At 33.8% G+C, this 25,025-nt stretch overlaps 1 long non-coding RNA gene across 1 annotated transcript; it reads left to right on the forward strand.

The window, feature by feature from the left end:
* Positions 1-1,754: 1,754 nt before the first annotated feature.
* On the forward strand, positions 1,755-25,025 carry LOC135293868 (uncharacterized). Its single transcript, XR_010355978.1, has 3 exons — positions 1,755-20,877; positions 21,663-21,733; positions 23,345-25,025. It is a non-coding gene; the product is annotated as an uncharacterized LOC135293868 (long non-coding RNA).

Consider the following 25,025-nt stretch of genomic DNA (forward strand, 5'->3'; position numbering starts at 1 on the left):
GCTTTAGGGCTCATGGAGATGATACAGTATAGCATTTAAAGCTGTTCACTTAATTTGAAACGTTATGAGACAAAATATATTTGGGTATGCTTCAATGAAATAGGGTTAATTTGAAAATATTCATTGAAATTTGGTTTGATTCATAATAAATCATAAGTGGACATAGAAGGGTGAGTAATTTAACCCTTTTTAAACATCCTAAGTTCAGGTTAATACAGAATGCTACTTCATCAGAAACTTACTTTTCTGCAGAAATGAGAAATTATGATTATTGACTGAGCTAGCATATTAATATATTTTTCCAATGTCAAGTAAATTTTTCCACTTAAAACCTGCTTTTTATAACATAAAAGAAAGACTGACCTTTAATTTACAATAGCAAAATAACATTTAAAAATATATGTATAAAGATATCTTATTTAGCTTTGGAATGCAACAATTTTTAGCAAAATGGGAGAAAAAAATATTCTGATTACATGTACTGATTGCCCCATTCAAGCACTTCATGAACTATGGTGTGCAATATTGTGCCATAGACAGCTTCATTTGGTGGAGTTGTCCTGGATATACAAAGACAAATTATTCCACTTAAAACAGATTGGTTTTATACTTATGAAACTCTGTATTTTTTATGCTGCAGAAAACATAGGATTCTATTTATATTTCCTTCTTTTGTGCAGCTGCAAAGATGCAATATTAGATGCTGAGCAGAAATCCCTATCTCAAAGTCATTAAATGGAAGTCTAGGGGTTGGAGAACCTTGTCTGTTTATGTGTGATACTCTAGGGTCTCAAATGCTGTTCTGGAAGGCAACAAATTAAAAAAGCTCTTGCAGTTAACCTTAAATCAGGTCTTTAAGTCACTGCAACCTATTATGATAGCTTAGACAAATGCTAAATGTTAGTATGGAAGGAGTGAACAAAAGGCTTTTCTCACTAATTAAAATGAAAGCTTTCTCTTCTACCTTTCTTTCTATGTTGCACATTCATATTTGTACATAAAGGCACACTGTATTCTTTGTAAAAAGCACAAAATATATACAGTATATTAGCAAAAGTTATGCTATTATTATAGAGTGGAGATTGAAATAAATTTATTTAAATATTTGAGATAATTCTTTTATATGGTATACAAAACTGCTCTCATAAATCTTGCCAGCAGAAACTAACACAGATGGCCAATCTGTTCATCAGGTACTATATGCTTGTGCATTTTGTTGTGGCTCTGCAGGCACATCTATAAAATCTGTCAAAATAACCAATTTTGGAAATACATCATAGTATTTGTCTTCCTTTTTTCTTCACTTTTTTCCCCCCCACACTCTTCCTGATTTGACTTTGGCTTCTTTTCTTGGGAAGAAGTGTCATGCACTATATCATGATCCGTAATTTCCAAATTCGAATGACTGGTCTCATCTAGGACCTTTGTTACACACGTGCAGAAAATGTGTATTTTCAATCTCTCACAAAACATGTTTAATGTGCATTCTCTGAGGAAAAAAAACAAACGAGTTTGTAACCCAATCAGATTAATTTTTAACTGGTCAGATTAATTGCGAGGACTGTGTTTGACTCATGTGGCTCTTTTAGGCTAAATAACTCTTTTTAGAGGTCTCATGCATGCATACTACTTTTATAGTTTAGTGTTACCAAAGATGAGGGAGATATAAGGTAAAGTTGGATGATATAGGAAATGGTTAAATATCTATTGCAAAACAAAATGGGGGTAAAAAAGAATCATTAGACTGAATTAGACTGAATTTTTCAGACTGATATTTAGTATTGTAGCAGTACTTTTTAAGCAGTGTACGACACCATTAGAATGATGGAAACAGGTAATGTAGAAAAATGCCTGTTTGTTTAAAAGAAAAGATTAGAATTTTAATGGAAATGAGTGATGAAAAAAAAGCAGGAGGACTGGATGACAAGCTTTTATGAGAATGATATTGAGGATGAAGGAAAAGACACTAAAAATATCTGTGCTGACACAGCATAGCTGCTTTAGAGAGAAGCTGAAGGTATTGAAAAGAAATCGGGTAATTTCTGGATAGTGCTAGAGAGCTGCAGGCTGTTAGAGGAAGTAAATTGGCAAATGTTTTTACAGCTATGCAAAGGTAGAAAGAAGGTTAGAATTTTAATATGAAAGGGTAGGTGCTGGAAGAGTTCCACAAAAACAAAACAAAACAAAACAAAAAACAAAAACAAAACAAAAAACAAACAAACAAACAAACAAACAAACAAAAAAAAAAAAAAACAAAACAAAAAAACCCCCCAAAAAACTCCGCAATAAACCAAAATTAAACAAAAACAAAACCAACCAAAAAGCCCAAACCAATAACAAACAAAAAAACCAAAAAAAAACCCACTAAAAACCTGAAGTAACAGATTTACATGACTCTTGAAGAGAAGCCTACTGTTTCACTATTAAATTCTTTCCTTTCTTCAAATTAGGGTTTTTCCTTGAGAATTACACACAAAATTGAGCAACATCATTCAGGTGACAAAGCACAAGGGTATTGTGCACATACTGTACAATCCGCTCACTTGATCATATATTTTATATACAACCAGAACTTTCAGCACTTTTTATAGTCTGGCCTCATGACTTGCTCCCTGGTGGACATAGTCTGTATCTAACCCAAAATGCTAATTACCACTTTTTTTGTATTTTTATTTTTTGGTGTACTGAACTATGAGCAGGCTGCATCTGTGCCATGATCTAGAGGAAGGGTCTGCGTGGTGGATGGGCAACTGGGTGACAGGCTGCACCCAGAGGGTGGTAGTAAATAGCTGCTTTTCAAACTGGAAGCCTGTCACATGTGGGATCCCCCAGGGTACCAAATGGAGCCCCATGCTGCTTAATGTCTTCATAAATGATCTGGATGAAGGGATCAAATGTGCTCTGATGGCATTTGCTGATAATACCAAACTGGGTGAGGGAAGGGGACACCTCAGGAGGGAGTGGCACCCTGCAGGAACATCTCGATAGGCTGGAGGAGAGGACTAGCAAGAACCTTATGAAATTTAACAAGGACAAGTATAAAGTTTTGTGCCTGGGAAGCCATAATCCAGGAATGTATCTCAGGCTGGCAGCTACCTGTTTGTGAAATAGTTCTATAGAAATGGACCTGGAGATCCAGGGGAACTGCAAGTTCAATGTGAGAGGTGTGCTGCTGTGGTAAAGAAAGCCAGTAGGACGTTGGGGTGCATCAACAAGACCATCACCAGTAGCCATTAAAAAGCTACTTTAGTATCCCCTTCTGTGCTTGTCAGGCCACACCTGGAAATAGCAGGCTGGGTTTTGATTCATGCTAAGAAAACAAGATGTGGACAGGCTGGAGATGGTCTAGAGAAGTGCCAAAAAGATGATCCAGGGATTAGGATGATGGTATGTGGGAAAGGCTGAGAACTGGGTTTGTTCAGCCTTGAGAAAAGAAAGCTTAGGGGACACTTCTCATTTTTCAGTTTTTAAAGTGTGGCTACAAAGAAGATGGAAACTCCCTTTTTATGAGGAGTCACATGGAAGTGACGAGGTGAAATGGGCACAAGTTGCACCTGGGGAGATTTTGATTAGACATAGGAAGAAAGTTTTCCACAATGGGAACAATCAGACATTGAAATAATCTCCTCAGGAAAGTGGGCAGTGTTGGACACCTTTAAATTCCTCAAGGCAGGACACTTTTAAAATCCAGCTGGCCAGTGTGCTGGGCCTTAATGAACATTTGATTGGCCATGCAGAGATGATTGGAAGTTTATTTACTTGAGACTTATAAAGAGGTTTTTGCAGTAATGAGAGAGGGAGACTGGAAAACTAAAGTGATGGATCACACAGCCTATCATAGATGTACTCAGTAGTCAGTGCAATATCAGAATATATGATTCTCAGAATCATTCCTAAGTTTTTGAGAGGAAATTGAATCTAATCTAATTTTTTTTCCTTCCCTTCCTCCCTACCTCTCCTCCTTGCTTCCTTCTTTCTTGAAAAATAATAATCTATTGGAGCCTCAGCAAATTCAGTAGGTTACTGAAATGATAAAATAAAAGGGAGTAAGGAGACATACTCTGGCCAAAAAAATGTATGAAATATTTTATAAAAGCACATTTGTTACCTGCGAGTTTATTAATTTTTTGTGTTATGGAGTTTGTTTTCTTTTATTGCATACATGCCTGTGTTAAATGTATATGTGTGTGCATTCACTTTTAATGAGAAATTATGCACATTTTCCTTTACCAAGAAAGGTCTATATTATAGGTTTTTTCCCTATTTCAGTCAGAGATTGAGCTTTTGTTCAGAAGCTAAATCTTCTTTCAGACAGATAAATTTTCAGATTCCTTCATTTACTTTGGCAGCTTTTCTGATTTTGAAAGGTACAAAGTAATATGTTATAATTTTATTAGGCATATATTTATATATATAATAATTAATATAATAAGAGGAAGAATAAGACTCAGGACAACATCAAAAATAAGGACTTGGAACCTAAGAAAAACTAATACATACAACAGAAAACAAACCAACTAGGCCAGTGGATAAGAAATAATAAAACATATTGTTTACATTACATAAAACAAACATACATCTTATAATACCCATCCCCAAACTGAGGAATTATGGTGAAAAAAAGGTTATTGAAACCATTAAGCCAGTTTGTAGCTGCATATATAAATTAGATCTTAGGATGAAAAAGCAGAGGTGCATAACACAAATTAAATTACTTATTACTTCTGTGCTAGGGGTTGATTATGTTTAACACTTATTTAGAATAATATATTTTGTTCTTTCCATTTACCTTTCCACAAGGATATTATTGCTCTAAAAATATATATATATATATATGTATATATATAGTGAGAATAATATAGTTCAGCAGTGCATACAGTAGTGAAAATTGTGGATTTATTCTCTTTAAGTGACCTAAATTGCAGCATGCAGAGTAATGAAGTTTTAATATCATAAATATCAAACAGTTCAGACTGAAGAAATAGCAAAAAGTAAATGGATCAGTCAAAAAGAGGAAATAGGCAGAGAATAATTTACTTAGATAGAGAAAAATATGAACTGAGACACCAGGTAGATCAGTGAAGTAAAAAAAAAAAAAAAGGGGGGGGGGAAGCAACAGCCAGAGATTTATATTTTTTGTAGGAATATATTAAAGGACACAGAGAAAAAGTTGGAATGTGGGATTTAGATAAACCTAAAGGAGATATTTATTCTCACCTTTTATGCATATTGAGTGTTCACTGATTATAGAGTACCTAGTCTAATTTCATTTTCTGCTTTTAAAATATGATTAGTCAATAACTGTTTTATGAGAACCACTTGTCCGAAAGAACAACAAATTCATAATTACAGGCTGTCATGTCTGTTTTACTTAGAATATATTTTTGCTATTGAAAGTGGGAAGTTTGACTGTGGTGGTAACAGGAGAGAGGAGGACTGCAGGAAAATTAGGTCAATTCAGTATTTTTTTAAACCACATGGGAATTTGAGAGGCCATAGTAACAGTATGCATCTGAGCAAGTAAGAACTTCTAAAGCATAGGCACTTAAAGTTAGGTGAGTTCTACTGCAGTGACTTAAACAATTTTTTTCTCAAACCAAATTTTTTCTTTGATCTAGATGCCTGGGTCATGTTTGGGTTGCACTCTGGGATCTTTTGTCCTTCTTAATTTGGTCTAAATTTATGTTTTAATCTCATCAGAAATAACCTCAAGATAGTTTTGGTAGCATTCTGCCATTTCAAGGAAATTCGGGAAAAAAAAATATGTTACAAACAGGAATGTCTGTTAAAGCAGGGTGAAAACAAAAGAAGTGGAAAGCATTAGGAATGCTGGAACATTAACACAAAGCAAGAGAAAAAATGTTATGTTTGTGAAAACCAAAGCCATTGTCATGGAACAGAAAAATCTGGAGAATTTTCAAGATGATTTTTTAAAAAAGATAAATACAGTAGTTGCAGTGTACTTGTATCAGAGATCAAACACAAATAAAGAGCAAATGAGATTACCTGGCATTTGCAACTGCTTACAAAAACTTCAGGGATTATGTAGTAAGTGCCTAGTGCCATTTAATTAATCTCTGTGATGGTAATTCCTTCTACTGCATACTGAAATTTATTTCCAACACTGAACTCCAGAAGAAGAATTCTCTCCTCTTTTCTTGGACTCAAAAGCTTCAGGTGTAATGAAAGAAAAATGAAGGATCTCTTTTCTTCAGACTCTGAGAATGGCAGCATTAGAACAGTAAGTATAGTTTGTCCTGAGGCAGACCTTGTACCTTATTACATGAAGCTATGTATTCACTTTTTAGAGTAAAATGACAGCAATTGCCTTCTTACTTCTGAGTCTGAGCTTTGGACTCCATTAATACAAATGGAAGTGTGGTGTAAAATTTGAACAGAGGCTTGTGTATGTATGTGAATTTTTGTTAATCAGAACTCACACAGGCTCTTATATCAGGGAAGATTCCTTTTTTATTCTGTGCAGTGATTTATTTGTTAACTTTCTGGTTATTTAATATAAAATATTTTTTAAATGTATGTGTGTTAAAAGGTATATATTTAGAAAATTTCTGTATGTGTATTAGACAAAAAAAACCCTGCCTTTTCTCTGGAAAACAAAAAAAATGTTATATGCATAAAATTCTTGTAGTCTAACTAACTGGTAAATGTGACAATGTACTGCAATTTACAGAATGTGGAGAATTCTGATGTCATCTACCCCTTTGTTCACAGCATGAAAGTGGCTTATTAAGCATAATGCTATGCTATCATGCTTCGTCTGCTGCCTCTAAGAAGAAAACAGGCAAATATAGAATGAATTGTACTCAGCCTTCAAAAAGAACTACTACCAGCTAGAGAAGTTACTCTATGGAACCAATGACACAGATTTTTCCAAAGAGCACTCGGTGGCTTCTGGTTAGGCACCTAATTGGAATAGCCAAGTTTTTCAAAGACAGGTCCTTGTGCACTGAAGACTTCTGTAAATGTGACCACTGAATTTTGATTCCCTAGTTAGAGCAGCTCTTAGGTGAAAAGCCGCAGTGCTGAGCGGGAGGGAACAGAATGACTGGGGGAGAAGAAATCTTGTGCATTGGGATACTGAAGTCATAAAAATCATGTCTATATAGCAGAAAAGTTTCAATGGGATTCAGAAGTAGACTAAATTGTCCTTCAAAGAGGACATATCGTTTCTGTTCATATTAGTCCTTCTGTGCTTTCTATCCTCTCAAATTGAACCTTTTCTATTTCACTGGGTCACAGATGTGAAAAATACTTTAATACCTTTACTTAAAGGTTCAGATTATAGAGATAAAATTGAATCTGATGTTCTCACCAGATTATGTCAGTATGACATATCACTGCAATAAAACTAATTTGGCAAGGGAATGATTGGTATGTTGGTTGTCAATGGAGTCAAGAGTCTTTTTAAATGGAAAAAAAAAGATAATATGGCTAATTTTTAAGCTGCTAAGAGACTCTGTAGGACACCATTTATCAGTTCTGACCTTTAAATATGGAAGATTATAAGCATGTCAATGACAGCACTATCCAGTAAGTAGACTGCATCCTGAAAGCCAAATTTCATAGGGCAGCTGAACTTGGGTCATCCTTTCAATTGCTCTTCTTGTATCCCTTTCCCTCCTCTATCAGAGTTTTAAATAGATGTCAAACTCCTTATGAATGACTCAATTAAATCAACCATTTCACTCACTACGCATTTTGGACAATATACTTATATAAGTATGATCCTTATAAGGATCACACTTTAAAGAAAAAACAAAAACCCTATAAACTATCAAGTGTACTGACTTCTTTTTACGTATATGGAAAATCAGTATTGCAGTGTAATAGATAAATTTGGCAGTATTCCATCAAAGAGTTTAAATTCTTGGCAACAACAGAACAAAAAAACCACTTATATTGACTTCATTTTTTCTATGTTGCTATAGACTGCAGCATCTGATGCTTCAGGGAGTGAACCACACTGCCTGTTCCAACCAACTTCAGGCAATGGGAACACATAACACATAGAATGTTTTTTGGTATCCCAGAAATTCTTCTACACACACACACACACAAAATTGTGATGGCACTTCTATTTCTATAGACACCCATTCCCTCTGGACAGAGACAAATACAAAACTTATTGGAAGAGCAATATTATAATTTAACTTATAAATGTGTTGGGGTTTTTTTTAAGTTTTTTTTCTAGTTTTGCTTTAGATGATGAAATTAGGTCCTGCTTCACCTTTACTGAAGCAAAAACAAATTTCTGATTTTTCTATACTTTTATTTAATCAATAAAATCACTGCTCTTTTTTTCTCTCTCTCAGCAAAAAAAATAGGACTTTCAATCTAAAATTAATTCTTACATTTTTCTTGATTTGGCTTCTGATGTTGCTTGCTGAACAGCATTAAATCATAAGGAAGGAGACTGCATACTGTAATTTCAATCCTCTGCAGGGTTCAATTTTATTCAATACTATATAGATGTAGTTTGCTTTCTGATGACTTGAAGATCTGTGTTTTCACTTTCTCCCTTAAAAATTGATTCTCTTCATGTTAATTTAAGGCAAAGAAATACACATCCTAAAGGTCCCTGGCAGTTTTCGGCAATTAGTTGAACTACCTATGCTTCTGACTGATGCAAAAAATGTTGTTGAAAACAATTAAGTTTTAAATAAAAACTTAGGCTTTACAGATCAGGGTTTGTTTTGTTTTTTTTTTCAAATTTTGTATTGCTTATTTTCTTGTGAAGTCGTGAATTTACAGATCTTATAAAAGTTAAGAGAATATAACAGCAAAAAAGAAAATGATTAAGCATCCTAATTATTCTTCTAAATTAACATGTACACGTTTTTGTGATTATTTTATTATTCATGCTTTAATATGTTTGAGGTTTTGGGTGGGGTTTTTTTGTTGTTGTTTTAGTTTTGTTCTTTTTTTTTTTTCACAGTGCAGAAAAAATGATTCCATAATAAAATACTTATTTGAAAAGACCTGACACAGACAACACCTTTTTTCACCAAGTGACTTGAAATTCTGTGGTGCATGCTAACAACCAAGCAACACATTGTGACCCTCCTGGCACATGTAATCCTGGGTTCATTTTCCACCCTGTAACAGTCATGAGAAAAAGCCAAAAGCCCAGTCAGTGCATCCTATCACTGTAGGATGGTAGGCTTATCCTCTGCTTTCCAAGGTGAGTGCAGAGGCAATTACTGCAAAACTTAGACAAGGTCTTAGTTGGTGTGTGAGCTTTGCACCTGTACCTCAGTGTTTAAACCTGATTATCAGCAAATACCATGTTACTTACTGAATTTTGTTTGCAAAGATGTAAAGTGAAAACAGAGGGTGTTTTATTTAGCTACCTGCTTATATAGGGTAACTCATTCTTCTTTGTTTTCTTACACCCAGCAGCAGGACTCTGAAATCTGAATATGTCTTTTATGTTCATGGTACTGTTTGCAAGTCTGCTGCAGGCCCATGCATTTAATAAAAAACCATAATTTTTAAAATTATTATTATCTGTAGATACTATTGTTCCATAGACTTTTCAGACATACATATCTTGTAATTAATGACTGGGACAAATAATCATTTTCAAGTTATTGGTTGCATGGATCAAAACATAAAAAAATATTTTATTAGGTCTCAATGGACTGTATCAGTAGATTTTTTCTTATGATAAAAATAAAGGGATTAAGACGGATTTTTCATCTCAAATATGTAGTGGCTATTCAGCAGATGATGAGACAAAGACCATGTGCTGAAGATTTTGTGTTCCTGGTGTTATCAAGAGATGTTACATCAAAGAACAGAGAATAAAGTGAGAAGAAAGCTCTGATTTCTATAATTTTTAAAAAATAATTTAACAACTTTAAAAATTTAGTCACTACTCATGCCAATTCTCTTAAACAGTACACTGGTCCTGGCCAAAATCCTCCTTCAATTTTTTTTTCTTTCCAATTTCTGGATTATTTGGAATAAAAAGCTAAAGGGAAAAATCCCCCTGATGGAGTTGTGCTGTTGGTCAGCTAGATAGGACACCTTCTTATAAAAGACAGAGATAAAAGGAATATACTTATTTTTTTTAATACTTCGAATAATTTATATAAAAGAAAATATACATGCTTCAGTGTTTGAACTCATCTAGTCAAAATTTATTCTATGTGACAGACTATACTATGTGTCAAAATGTAAGAGCATTTAAAGATTTTATTTAAGATACTTTCTTCAGTTCATGATTCAGCATGTAAGATTGCAGTTATTTGGTGGATATTTTTATACCAGACAAAATTTAGACTTTCTTGATATAATAATCTATATTTTAAGTAATATCGGAGAGGTAAAAAAATATAATTTGGGGTTTCTTCAATCTATATATGGAATTTTAACCCCAAAAATATGCATTACACTTTTTGTCATATAAAATTGATTGTTTGATGCGTTGAAGAATATTCATGGCACATTTAAGCACATTTATGGGTCTCAGTTTCATAGGAATTACATTAAGACATTGTGATCTAATCATGAAACCTTCACTGGTCCAAAAGTCAGAGGAACTGGGCTAGCATTAAGTCTTAGAAATAAAACCATAAATGTGCTGGTTTTAGTTCCAATGTCTGAAGTAATTGACTGAAAGCTTTGGGAGTTTACTGGTATTTTATATTTTGATGTATTTCCAGACATATTTTATGGGGTCTAAATGAGAATTTTCTTAACTTTTCATTTGTCTTTTGGAAGTTCAGAACACAATGGGCTTGTGGTTTTTTTGGTTTTTTTTTTTTGCTTGCTAACTTGGGGTTGTTTCAGTTTATTTTGTTTTGGTTTTGTTTATTTGTTTTCTCGTTGAGGTCTAAACTGTAACTTAGAGAAATAGGGTAGAAGTAAAATTGTTAATACCTTTTTTATAAGCACATACCTACTTGGTGTTTTTTTGAGAATGTATATATTAATGTTTAGAGTTACTTTAATGAGGTTTTTGGGAAACTAAAGGGAGACTTGGGATTCTTGGAAAATATGTTAATAATAAAGACATACAGAAGAAAGTATTCCTCTATGAAAAACAAAGCTTTTCAATAAGGAAAGGCCAGATATGATTAGTTTTTCCATTGGAAATTATATTGTCTTAAAAATGGACATTCTAGGTAAAGGAACAGAACAGTTTAATTAGCAAAAGCCAAACTTGACTTTTCACCAAATTTTGAACTTTTGAATTGAAACAGTAAGTTGCTGGAGTTTTTTATCTTCACAACTTATTTGATTAAAAATCTGTTCATCTTTCACTGGTATTCACAAATTAATATGAATATCTTTTTTCCAATAATGCATTTAAAATTATAATAAAAAACCCGTAATAAAAAGTGTTAGAATTCAAAGTGTTCTAAAACTTTCAGCATCAAAGGAAATGTGGAAAAAACCCCTACCAACTTCTCAGAAGCACAACAAGTACAACACCAAGTGCTTGTTTAAATAGAGTATGTATTTGACAGCAAAAAAAACCAAGATAAAAACCCCAAAAACTCATTATAAGGAACTATGAATGGATGTTATTTATAAATCTTAATTTTAATATAAGACTATTCCATTAATTCAGGCAAAAACCTGTTGATTTTGGTTTAGTATTTCTAATCAACTGGGATGTGGAGAGTCCTCCTTGTCTGTGTAAATGGGTTTCAAAATGCTTTTCTTTCTTAATATTTCCTTATGGTTCTTTTTGAAGCAAGAATAATGTCAGATATATTTTCACCAATTAGAAATACCATTCAGTGTCTGATTCAAGGAAAAGCTAAGAAAATGTGAGGTCGGAAGACTCTGGTCTTGTTCCAACTCTGCACACCAACAAGTAGCTCATTTTTAGCATGCTGGACAAAGCACTCCTTTCATGAAGAAACAGTCTGTTACACCCTCCCCCGCTTCCCTAGCTGAAAATTCCCTAACACATCATTTTCACTGACTGTTCAACACAGTGTTATGTCATGATGGATGCAGAGAAACCATAATTAACTTCTTTTATTATAACTTATTTTCTGTCTGCAATGTGAGCTACCATATCTGTAAAGATTAATTTGACAAATGCAAGGGAAAAAGGGCTAACTGGTGCCTTACTATACCTCTAAATGGGAAATAGGATACACAGGCAATGCAAAGCCTCACAACACACTCAAAAATTTAAAAATAATTTTGACGTGGAATTCATTGTCCCATGGAGGTAAAGAGAATTTAAAAGACTGTGACTGAAAGGCTGATCAAATAAAAAAATATTTCCTTTTTCTTCTTTTTGAGCTCTGGTCATTCTTATAAGTTGGACGGGAACTGCAACAAAACCTGAGAATGTAATCAAAAGCCAACAATTTTATAGCAATGATATTGATGTTTTTCCCAGGAGCATAACAAGGATTGTGGCTCTGTTTTATTTGTTGCTGAGCAAACATAAAAAGACTTTGCTGTGATGAGTTTACAAATGGATTTGTATTTCTTTTCATTCTTATATACTGTTATGCATATTTTTTTTAACTCAGCCACTTGTTTTTTCTTTTACAAGCAAAGAGAAGGAATTAACAATGTAAATAAGCACACTGAGAGTAAGGATACCATTTAGCACAAACCTTAATCACTGGAATTGAACCCAAAATAAGTAGCTTGCTTTCTTGAATAACATTCACAAAAGAGTCATTATTTCTCTGCATCACTACAAAATCTGCAGTCTACATGTTCTTTTAGTTCTTTATAAGCTGTATGCATCCCTTCTAAGGATTGCAGAGAGTAGAAATGCTTTGTCTGCAGTTTCTGAGCACCTGGCCTATCAAGTGAACTAAGAAAAGATTCATGAACTAAGAAAAGATTCATGGCCTCTGCTCCACAGGGGAGGGTATTGCATAGTAATGTGATCAGCTAATGTCAGTCATGTCCTCCCCCAGATTTGATCAGATGAATAAAGACATCTTACATGTAAAAACTACAAATATAAAACAAAACCTGTACTTTTCTCTCTGTAGATCAGAGAAATGTACTAAAAACTGTCCTCTAACAACAGTATAAAAATAATCAAATTAATTTTCCTGCACAGCTTTAATTTCAGTGGATTGACATATGTTTTTTTGATACAAACTCCAATTATATAGCCTTTTTTATTTTTCATGAGAAAATTCTTACAATGGAAAAGGGAGTCTATGCTAAGAATATCTAATTAGCCATTCAGCCAATTGCTTTTTAACTTCAACATTAAAAACATCACCCATACCTTATGTACAGGACATAATTTCAACTGATCACTGAATTAAAAAAAAAATATTTACCTCTGGGACATTTCTGTGGTGCACATCACTGTGGGATCAGAGTAACTGAGAAACATTATTTTGCAGACGCAACATCACTTGCAGGAAGGATAATACAATTACAACTGACTGAGATACAAGGAGCTTAATGTCAGAATATTCAAACATCTATCAGCTCAGGGTGATCCCACTTGACATGCCTATGGTCCAAATTTTCAGTATATTTAGCATTTCATAAAATTTTCTCTGTTCAAAGGGCAGCTCTAGCAGACTTTCTCTGTGGTTCCCTTTTGCATTCTGCTCATTTTAGCACTTCTGCTCCTTTTACTCCTATTTTAACACTGTCAGCACCTCTCTGCTTCTTGGCCCCTCTCATTTCAGTTTGCCCTTTTCTCCTTCCCACCCACACACTGCAGCTTGCTTACTAGTAAGAAAATTATGAACATACTATCAAAATGACTTTTGGCTAGAGAAAAAGCATCTGTGAAGTTCTGCTGAGCTCCATGAGAGCTGCTCAACCTATGCTTCTTACAGAGATATAATAGACACTGCAATCTGGCCCTGAGGGTGAGTAAACACTGAGTATTTTAATGCTGGACAGCACATGACCTTGGACAACACCTGAGTCCCATTGGTAGTAAGTGTCTCTTTCACAACCTTTACCATTTTCAGGTCAAAGTACTGAAGAATTTGGTGGGCTCTGTTACAGCACATCAAAATGATGTGTATTAATAGTGCCACTGACCTGACTGGGGCATGACCTCAGGGAGGTTTGGAAAATATAATTTCCTGAACTAATGTCCCAGGATTGAGCAGGGTGAACAGGACGTAAGCGATGGACACTACCATACTGCCCAATGAGAGTGGATTTGGATGATTTTGACCCTTGAGAAGTAAGTGTCCAGGCACAATCTCAGAGATCACTCATTGATGTGAACCAAAACCATGCCAGAGAGTATGAAACATAATGGATGAAAACAGAAGGAAAGAATTAGATCCATGTTTTTTGGGTTTTTTTCACAGTATGCGTGTACTTTTACAGTTTGACCAGAACACAAGCGAGGAGAGAGAGCATAGAAAGAAGAGAATTTTCTGAAAGCCTCATATATTTATATTCTCATTGCTTTACCAGAACAAAAAAAAAAAGTTTCTGGCACCCTACTTCAGTGTAAAAAATTCATTCATCAGTCATTTGAATTTTTTATTAGTTTCTTATGAGATTTTCTTAACAAGAACACAAAAACATTATAAGGAGTAATTGAACTTCTATTTGAACATAAATAAAGCAAACAGTGAAAATATAGCCCAAAAAGCTCTGATCAATTTTATGGAGTAGCAGAAAATGCCAGGCAGCCATATTTTTTCACGAAATTATAAATTAGAAACTTTATGGCAGATTATGCTTAAGCCTGGTTTTTGCATGATTCACAATTGTGTGGAAAGCAGAATAATGCAAGTAATGCCTGTCTTGAATTGATATAAATAATGAACTCTTTCTTGGGATATTGTTCCTAATTTGATGGTATTAAGAAGGATATGCATATTTTTATGCATAAAAATATACTGTTGATTTATTATTAATAATAAGCAATATGTAGAGTATAAATTAATTACTTCAGATAAGGGCTAAGAAAGTAAAACAAATTATTTTTTTTAATATATTTAACTGAAAATACAACCAGCTACTAGCACGTTTAACTTTATGTCTAGTTTAGTAGGTCATTATTTCCTTCTACATATATTTCAACCTTAAAAGTGTAGGTAGATTGCCTAATATGTGAAAGTAAGGAGATTCTGAAAAGGAAATGTTAGGACCTCAGTGGTTTATTTAAGAAAAAATGAAGGAGGTACTTCTTTAGAACTAAAATGTAGTGTTACATCTCAGCAGAATGATAAAGGCAGATAATGTATTGATTTACTGTTTTGATTTTAAACCAACTCAAGATGTTTTTTGTTTTTTTTTTTTAGATATGCTAGACGCAAAAATAAAGCAAAACAACTTTATAGCATAGTGGAGAAAACTATGACAAGTGAAGAGATTCAAAGTCATGAACATAGTCAAATCAAGAAAGTCTTTAATTCCTAATGCAGTCTACTGTGTAACCTGTTTATTCATTAATGAAGCAATTGCAAATGTTGACTCTGGTTTATTTTCTTGTCATGATTTGCTGGGAGAAAAGGGCTGAAAGAAAAGATTAGAACAGAGCTGCTTAAAGCTGTGTCTACAATCTCTCCATGGTTTTGGCCATGTTCCAGACACATTAAAGAAATCTCAGAGTGGTCCCTTTCTTTTTCTCAGAGACATTCCTTTCTTTTTGTCTTTTCTTTTTTCCTTTTTTTTCTTTTTCTCTTTTTCATTCTTTTTTGTCCTCCTCTATAATTTTTTTCCTTTTGCCTTTTTTTCCTGTCACCATTTTAATCTTTTTTTCTCCCCTTTTCATCCCATTTTAATTTTTCCTTTTCTTTTTCATCATTTCTGCTTTATTTTTAAATTTTTTTTCTTCCCTCCTCTTCTCCACTTTTACCCTTCTCTTCATTTCCATTTTGTTTCGCTTCCTTTCTTTTTCCTTCCCTTCCCCTCTCTGCTTTGCCTTAATCTGCCTAGCCTTACACACCTTCCTCTTCTCCTGCCTCTTCCTATCATTCCGTGTTTCCAGGAGAACATTTGGATGCCCAAATGTAGATTAAATACTTTTCATTATGCACCCACTTCCTAAAAACACCACACTTAACCCACACTGGCTCTAAGGAACAATCCTGATAGGCTACAGGTTTATCACCTTTTACAGATTAAACATCTGTCACAATGGAGAAATTCTAAATGAGAAAAGTTGTTAGGAACTATGGTATTTAGAGTCACAAACTTAATTAATGAAAATTTAGACTGACCGATATATTCATGAATTACTTATCTCTCTGGATTTTATGAATATTTAGTATATCTAACAACTATAGTTCTTAGCTATAGATTATTTTTCACCTTCCAGTTTTTCCAATATTTATTGTTATTTGAAGTAATATAATCTGTGGGTAAACAGAAATGTTTTCAATGGTGCTGGACAAGCAGAGATTATTTGAAATAGACACATATGGATGGAGTTACATTAGTGTAGTACTGACTTTGTAAAGGTAGATTGCATGGGTTTCATTTAGGAATTAAAGATCCTTAAAATTTGATAGTTGAAAATTCTCAATAATTTTATATCTTTTCTAAACTTCCTAATTCTTGCTGGAATTTCAGTGTTGTTTGAAGGCAGATACTGAGAATGTCTGAAATTCTCATAATTATTTGAGTACATTGAACACAACCCTGTTTTCAATGAGTCAGGCAGCATTTAACCTTCCCAAATCAATTTCAAAAGACAGAAAGGAAATCCATTGGAAAAAAAAAAAAACCTTCATAAAATATGCAGAGAAGAAAATTGACATAAAAGGCTGACAGAAGCACAATCACTCTCTTTGGAAGACTGGAAATGTAAATAAAGACATCATTCTTTTCAACAAAAACTGTGCTTATGGAATATGAATATTAACAATACTACACACTAGAACGTACCATGAAGATCAGTATGCATTCTTCTGATGATTTTCAAAGGTCATTAAAATCAAAAAAATGTCTCAGTATCTAAGCACCATCGCAAGATAACACCTTTATGTAGCTCTTTGCTGTATAGTATAATAAATGCAAAAGACTTACAAATAAAATAAAACAATGGCAGCAATATAATGAAACCACAACTAGCAAACCTGGGTGTAGGTTACACTTGACTTCAGTGGCTTTGGCAATAAAACCATTTTTAATATATTTTTATATTTTATTTATTTTATATTTTTATTTAATATAGAAAAATAATTTTTTTGATTTTTAGGGTGACAAAGTTTACAAAGCGCTTTAGACATATGTCTAAGCGCCACTGGTGGTAGATTTTAGCAAGAGTTCTCATACATAAAGAGATTTATGCCTGTATGTAGAAGGACAAAGTATTTCCTAAATGTGTTTATTTGTATTTGAATTTAATAATATCAGCCCTCTTTCTAGCAAGCCCTAGGAACAGATCTACTAATGATGTTGATTATTTTAAATGTCTATTGGTAGAAAATATAAAAGCCTTCTCATTAACACATTTTCATGACTATGTAAAATAAAATTAAATAGAAAGTAAGGGGTTAAAAGATTTAACTATTAAAAAAAAAAAAAAACCCTCATATAGTTATTACATTGCCAGCAGATTGAGGGAGGTGATCCTGTCACTCTATTCAGACCTGGCAAAGCCTCATCTGTAATATTGTTTCCAGTTCTTGACTTAGTGCAAGAAAGACATGGAGCTCCTGGAATGGTTATAGGAAGTGGAAACAAACATGATTAATTGACTGGAACATCTCTCTTACAACAAAAGACTGAGGGAGCTGGCCCTGTTTAGCCTCAAGAAGAGACAACTATGAAGGGACACCATCCATGTGTGTAAGTATCTGAAGGGGGGGTGCCAAGAGCATGGACCCAGGATCTTCTCAGTGGTGATGAGCAATAGGACAAGTGGCAATGGGCAAAAACTGCTGTACAGGAAGTTCCACCTGAATCTGAGTGGAACTCTTCTGGGTGAGTGACCATGCACTGGAATAGAGTGCCCAGAGAGGCTTTGGAGTCTCCCTCATTGGAGATAGTCAAGAAGTGTCTGGACAAAATTCTGTGCTGTGTGCTATACGATGATTATGCTTGAGCAGCGAGGTTGGGCCAGATGACTCAAAAATAATTAAAAAAATAAAAAAGAAGGGTATCTTTCCACATTTTCATTCCTGGTTTCCTGGTTAAATCTGGCCTCCTTCAAATTTATTGGTTGTATTTATCTTTTGACATTCTTATGTATTTCTCATATTTTAAGTTTCTTAATTTCAGAATTATTGCTATATATATTTAGATTCTCTGAGAATTTATTTTTGCAAATCTTTTTCGGAAGTAAATTTTTTTCCTATCTCATTTTATAAAGTATGTTTTTAAAGCAGTGTAAGTCTGCTGAAAAGTTGGTTCATTTTAACTTCTGGGAATAAAAATCCTGACAGTAATTCAGGTACAGTCTGGCAGAATTAAAGCAAATTACAAGCCATTTTTCTGAACAAAACTTTTTTTATTTTTTATACCGGAAAATTTCAACAGGCTACCCAAAGCCTTTTAAGCTATCTAAAGCCTTTTAATTCTTTTTTTTTTTTCTTCTGAGAGAGGTCTCTTAAAAGTAGCAATAGCTGTTGCAACTAACAGAGTGTTAAACCCACCATTTTCATTTTTATGGTGTTTGTATCACTTGATTTATATCCTTATTATTAGAAAATATGAGATGAACAAGTTAAAAAGTGTAAACTGTTCTGGAAAATAATGGGGATCCAAACTTAAATGGCAAGAATCATAAAGGCTGATTTCAAGTTCCCATTAGAATTTTCTACTTGACTTGAGAGAAGGTTCACATTGACACAGAAGCACAGTCTACACTGTATGCTGAGAGACTTAAATAATATAATTGTGAATGCATTTTATGGAAAGAGAATTATAATTGTTATGCATATCTAATTCACAGAACAGGCAAGGACAATTTCCCACTCACAGTTATGTAACACAGTTCTGTGTCAGGCACTTAAGAATGGTAAATAAAAACAAGCAAAAAAGTATTTTTTAACATGTAACTGATATTTTTAATAAAGACTCATTTTTATTTGTTTTGGTTTTCCATATGGCATAAAATAGAATTGTGATGAGATGTTTGGTTAAGCCTGGGGAGGAAATTTTTCTTCATTTGATCTTGCACATAGATGGAATACATTACTCTGAAGAAAAAAAAAGCATCTCACAGCTTGAATATTTTGTAGCCTGACTTCTATTTTAGTTCTGTATAGCTAAGACAGTATTATTCAGTTAGCAAAAAATACATTGTGTTCAATAGTAAAACCTGAGGAAAGGAAACAGTAATTTTCTAATATTATGGAAAACTAAACAGTCTTTAGAAAAGTTATTCAATATTCCATAAATTCAAGAACATTTTCTCATCTTTATGCAAATTGTATAGTATCTCTATTATTCAGCAAGTGATCTCCTTTGTTGCTGAAGTAATAGGTCAATTATGGCTAAGCAACTGTGATTGCAAGACCATAGCAAAAGTTTTGGCAGCTTGGCTGTAGGCATTTTTATGTAAAATTACTATTCCTGATCTAAAGTCTTAATTTAATAAGATGGAAAATAATAATAAAATAGAAGATCTGTGGCTCATCAAAAGCTATTTTATGTGCTATTGGAAAAGCACATTTCACCCAGCTGAACAGAGAAATTTCTTCAAAGTGTGAGCAGAAATTTACTTCAAGGACACTTTTTATCCTTCTTTTTTCCTTTTTTTTTTGTTTTGTTTTGTTGTTTTTTTTTTCTTTTGTTTGTTTTGTTTTGTTTTCATTTTCAGTTTGCCAAAGGCTGCTGTCATCACTAATATAATTATTTCTAAAACATTTGATCTGTGAAGTTGCACCAGACAGGACATTTCTATTTCTATGCTCTTATTTTGTATTTTGGAACATTTGGCACGGCTAATCCGAGTGATTGATTGAAATATGGTAGAGGAATGTAGCTGAAAATAATTCCAGAATGCCAGAGTGCTAGTATTTTTTTGAGATGACCTATATCCAGTCTCTAGAACACACATTATAGACACAAGATCAATATTTTATTAGCAATGACTAATAACTCATGATGATGTAATACATGATGAGAGGAAGCCATTTCCTGATATCTGATAGCTGGATATAAATATAGCAGCCCCCTACAGATAATTATTGCTCTTCTATACTGTATTAATACATTCCAGAAAAAAACCCAACAAAATAAACAAACAAAAAAAAACCCCAAAAAATAAACATATTTTAATATTTAGATAAAGTAATACTTTAACTACTTCAGGTTTATTATGTTTTGCTTGAAACACCTTTTAACTCATTATCTTGAAAAGAATGATACAAGAGAGAATTAAGCAGTGCTTGATTTACAAAATTATATTAAGTTTAGAGTAAAAAAATGTGTAGTAACAAGATTTCTATGCTTTAACTGGATTTTTTTCTTCAATAGAAAAATCTTTCATGCATGTGATACCTCAAGGAAGAGGTATCACATTGGCTGCGTGGGTGTTCACCATGTGGAACTCCGATTTTTACTAGACAGAGCCCCAAATGAGAAAAATCTCCAATGTTTCTACAGGCATGTTTATATACCTGTAGTAAGTTCCCTTTTTGGCTTGTGTTGACAGCTTTAAAGGATTATTTTCTCTGGAGTGTCTTTCTTTTTATTTTTTTATTAAGTCTTTTTTACAAGTTTCTAACTCTAGCATTGAGAATGTCAGTCTTAAGGCTTCTGATTTACCTGTCTGAAAATAATTTGCTTATTATTAAGAAGGCCATATGACAAATCTACACATATTTCCCTGTCATCTACAGCTTTGATTACTCTCATTTTTGATACATTAATCTTCTCCCTATCTCATTCCACAGCTATTACCTAATAAAGTGAAAAATTAGAAAGGAATACTCCAGAACAGTGAATGAAAAAAATCAGAAGCATGGTTAAATTAATGTAAGCTTACTATTCAAATATTGTGAGTGTGATTACAGTAATCCAACTTTATATGATCACAAAATAGATGTCTGGAAATGAGAGCCACAGTAAGCTGACTTCCTTAATAATAATAATAAGAATAAGAAGAATCATGCCTTTGACTCCAGTAAGTACACTGACCACATCTTTATGGACTGTATAACTAGACAGATTAGGATCTCAAACACAGATTTAGATCTCAAAATCCACAGAGTGAAATTTATATCCTCATTTTTATTTTGAAGGCAAGATGAAAAAAAGGAAATAATAAAATATATTTCCATCTGATATATTCTATTAAAAGTATTTCTCCAAATAAGAGAATTACATTCTCTTTATACAAACATATTTATACTATGTGTATGTATGCACGTATGTATGTATATTTATATATCCAATAATGGGCATTCAAAAATTTGCAACCAGAAATTTAAAGTTATGTGTCTTTCCTTATTAATTTTCCAATTATACAATCTGATGTCAATGCAAGAGAACTGTGATGTGATGAGTCAGAAGCAGCAGAGAGTTGGCTAATATAGACACTGAATATGTCTTCAAACTTACAGATGTAAGTCAAAATTTACTGTTTTACTGACACTGTGTGGTGCTTCTTATTAATCATCAATTTATAACTTATTTACCCTCAGATGCAAAGGAACTCTGAACACCTGCATGACATCATTAACGTGGTATGATATTTAGTGATAACTCAATTATTAAAGTGCTCATTATCACAGTGATATGTATCTTTCTCATTTTCACAGCTTTTCTTCAGAGGAAGAGAGTTGAAGTGTCATGTCAGGATAGAGGCATGGGGAAGAAGAATCAGCTAAAGGTAAGTGAATAAAGACATATACGTGCTTATTTCAGAAACCTCATGTTGAAGAGCTCAAGTCAAGGGTTAGAAAGAATTTCCTGCTTTTGTGGTAACAGAGTGATTGTAATAGCAGTTCTAATAGTTATTATAGTAAGTACTATAATAAAAGGAACAGTATCTGGATTTTAATTTTGCTTTAAATAAATTTCTTCATTCCACAAAACCTGTTTTTTATTAGTTTAAGAAGAAGATATTCACACATTTAAAAAAAAAGGCAGTATAATGGACTGTATCATCTCACGGGTAGACATGCAGCATATTTTATAGAAAACACACACTTTTTCACATGTAAAGAAATAAACTTTTGAACAAAGACAAGGTGAAACCTCTAGACTGAATTCCAGCCATTTGAGGAACTTATTGAGATCATCACTCAGTGCTTCTTCCGTGTGCAACAGCTCTTTTTTTCAGTCTAAATATGAAGGAAGAAAGAGGAGGAGAGAAAAGAGGGAAACAGTACAAAATCAAGCATCTTACCAATAGTCTGCTAGAATGTGGCCAGATGCCCTGATAGTCATTGTGGCTGCAAGGCTGTGAGCAGGATATGCACAGCTCACAGGGGTGAGAGGGGCTTTAATATAAAGTTTGTATTGCAATCATTCAAGATTCTCAAGTTCTGTAAGAGGAGATTCATAGCACCTGCTCTATCCAGTTATTTGACATTACATGAATGGTCCTATGTCCTTTAAATAAACATATTTTAAGGCTAAAAAAAAGCTCAATCCCCTCTCTGGCAATTCAGTATTAACACGGTTTCTAAGGAAAAAAAAATAAATTAAAATACATTTCTGACTTCTACAGAATTTTGGCTCAAATTCTGCAACAGGGAGTGCAGAAGCATGTCATACCTCTTACATTGTGTTGACCAAAGCAAAAGTACTACCTCGTACAGGAGCCCAGAACAAAATTCATGCTATAGAGTTATATCAATTATGATGATTTCTTTTTTCATAAAAATTGAGGTCAGTTAATACGTGTTGAGAATAGAAGAAAAATATTAAAAGAAACTTAATAGCACGTTTAATTCAGTAATGTCTTATTCTTACAGTGACTAAAATATCAATAATTATCTAGTCTTCAATCACTTCTACTAAATGCTCACAGAATAGAGCATTAAGGCCACTTAATGTTAACACTAATTTTATAACCACCTAGGAACAAACATTTCAAAACAGTCCATATGTTTCAATAAATAAGCAAGTAAAAAAAAAAGAAAAAAAAGTTAAGATATATCAAAATAGAAAATGTGCTGCATGCCAGACACCCACAAAAGCTACTCACTCTCTCCCCTCTGCAGCTGGACAGAGGAGAAGAAAGGTTGAGATAAGGACTGGGAGAATCCACTCAACAGATATTTTTACAGGCAAAACAGGCTCAATTTAGAGGTATGAGTTGAATTTATCACAAACATAATAAGAGCAGGATAATCAGAAGTAAAATAAGCCCTTAAAAAACACCCTTCTCCCACCCCTCCCTCCTTCCCAGCTCTATCTCCTCCCCCAGAGGTGCAGAGAGAGAGGGATTGGGGTTATGGTCAGTTCATCACCCATGATTTCTCCTTCTGCTTAGGGAGATGAGTCCTTCCATTGCTGCACCCTTGCGACCCTCCCATGGAAGACAGTTCTCCATTAACTTCTCCAAAATGAATCCATCTATAGAGCTACAGCTCTTCACGAACTGCTGCCGCATGGATTACTCTTCCGCGGGGTGCAGTCTTTCAAGGACAGGCTGCTCCATTAGGGCAGCAGATCTCCTCTCTCCCCTGGGCTCACAACCTCCTCCAGGCACCCAGTTGCTCCAACATCAGCTCCTCCTCCATGGGCTGGGGGTGGATCTCTGCATCCCCACGTATCTCCACAGCCTGCAGGAGCACAGCTGCTTCACCATGGTCTGCACCTTGAGCTGCAGAGGGATCTCAGCTCCAGCGCCTGGGGCACCTCCTTTCCCTCTTTTTCCACTGACCTTTGTGCCTGCATGGTTGTTCTTCATCCATGTTCTCACTCTGCTCTTCTCTAGTCACAATTACAACTGCACAACCACTTTTTGTTTAGGTTTCTTCATAAATGTGTTGTCACAGAGGTGTTACCACCATTTCTAATTGACATACCTGTCTTTGGAGCCACCAAGGATTGGCACTGCTGGACACTGAGGAAGCTTCTAGCAGCTTCTCACAGGAGCCACCCCTGTTACCAAAAGCACATACCGTAATCACAGAATCATTTTCTTACCATTTGGCCTGACTCAACTGAAGTATGAAACAAAGTCAAGACAATTTAACAGTAACCAAATACCAGTCTATATTTATCATTCATTGATTGACTTGGGATTTGCAGGTGAAGGATTTTGTGTCCAGGTTTCATATATGATTATCTTGATGGTTGGATAAAAAAAGTGGTCTCAATCTTTCTGGAATTTATTCATTTCCATACTTAGATAAATCTTCATATACTAGATGTCTGGAATGAATGAGTTTGCCCAGTAAATTGAAAATTTGTGTTTCTGTCTAGTAACCACAAACCATAATATTACAAGGAAAAATCAAAAAGAGATGCTAAAAAATTTCCCTTCAATACAGTTTCTCTCAACACTCAAGGGAAAGATTATTATTTTAATTTTCTGGGAATAGAGTATAATCTAGAAAGAAATTATTAGTGAGTCTCTTGGCTCGCATTAGATGTAGAACAAATGTTATTTTAAACATAATCTGTAACACTTAATTGCAAGTCCCTATTCTGCCAGATATTTAACCTTTTTTACATTTATTAACATTGTTCCTGAGAGGTCTATACAACCTGCAATCTCTTCATTATTCCACTATTGAAAAGAAAATCAGTAACACAATTTCTGATTATTTCCTTTTAAATGTTATGAAGTATTTTACAAGAATATAGTGAAATAAATGTGGAATATTACCCAACAATTCTGATACATGTTGAAAAAGGATATGTTCAAGAAAATGAAGTTGTAAAGAATTCTGTTTTGATAGCATATCATAATAACATTTGCTAAATCACTCTGTATTTCTTTCTCTTTCTCTGTCTCTTGCTCAGTTGCATTTTATTTTTAATTAATTAGAAGAGAGAAAATCCTACAGGAGTTTTAATATTAAATTTAAGTATTTGTATTCTGGTAATGTCATCAGGCAGATCCATCTGTAGGTCTTATTACCTTGTATTGAAATAATATGTCCTGAAAAATATTGATGCAGGATTTAATTTATACATATAAAAAACATTCATTGAGCCAAAAA

This window comes from Passer domesticus, chromosome 2 (genome assembly GCF_036417665.1).
Source record: "Passer domesticus isolate bPasDom1 chromosome 2, bPasDom1.hap1, whole genome shotgun sequence".
NCBI classification, from domain to species: domain Eukaryota; kingdom Metazoa; phylum Chordata; class Aves; order Passeriformes; family Passeridae; genus Passer; species Passer domesticus.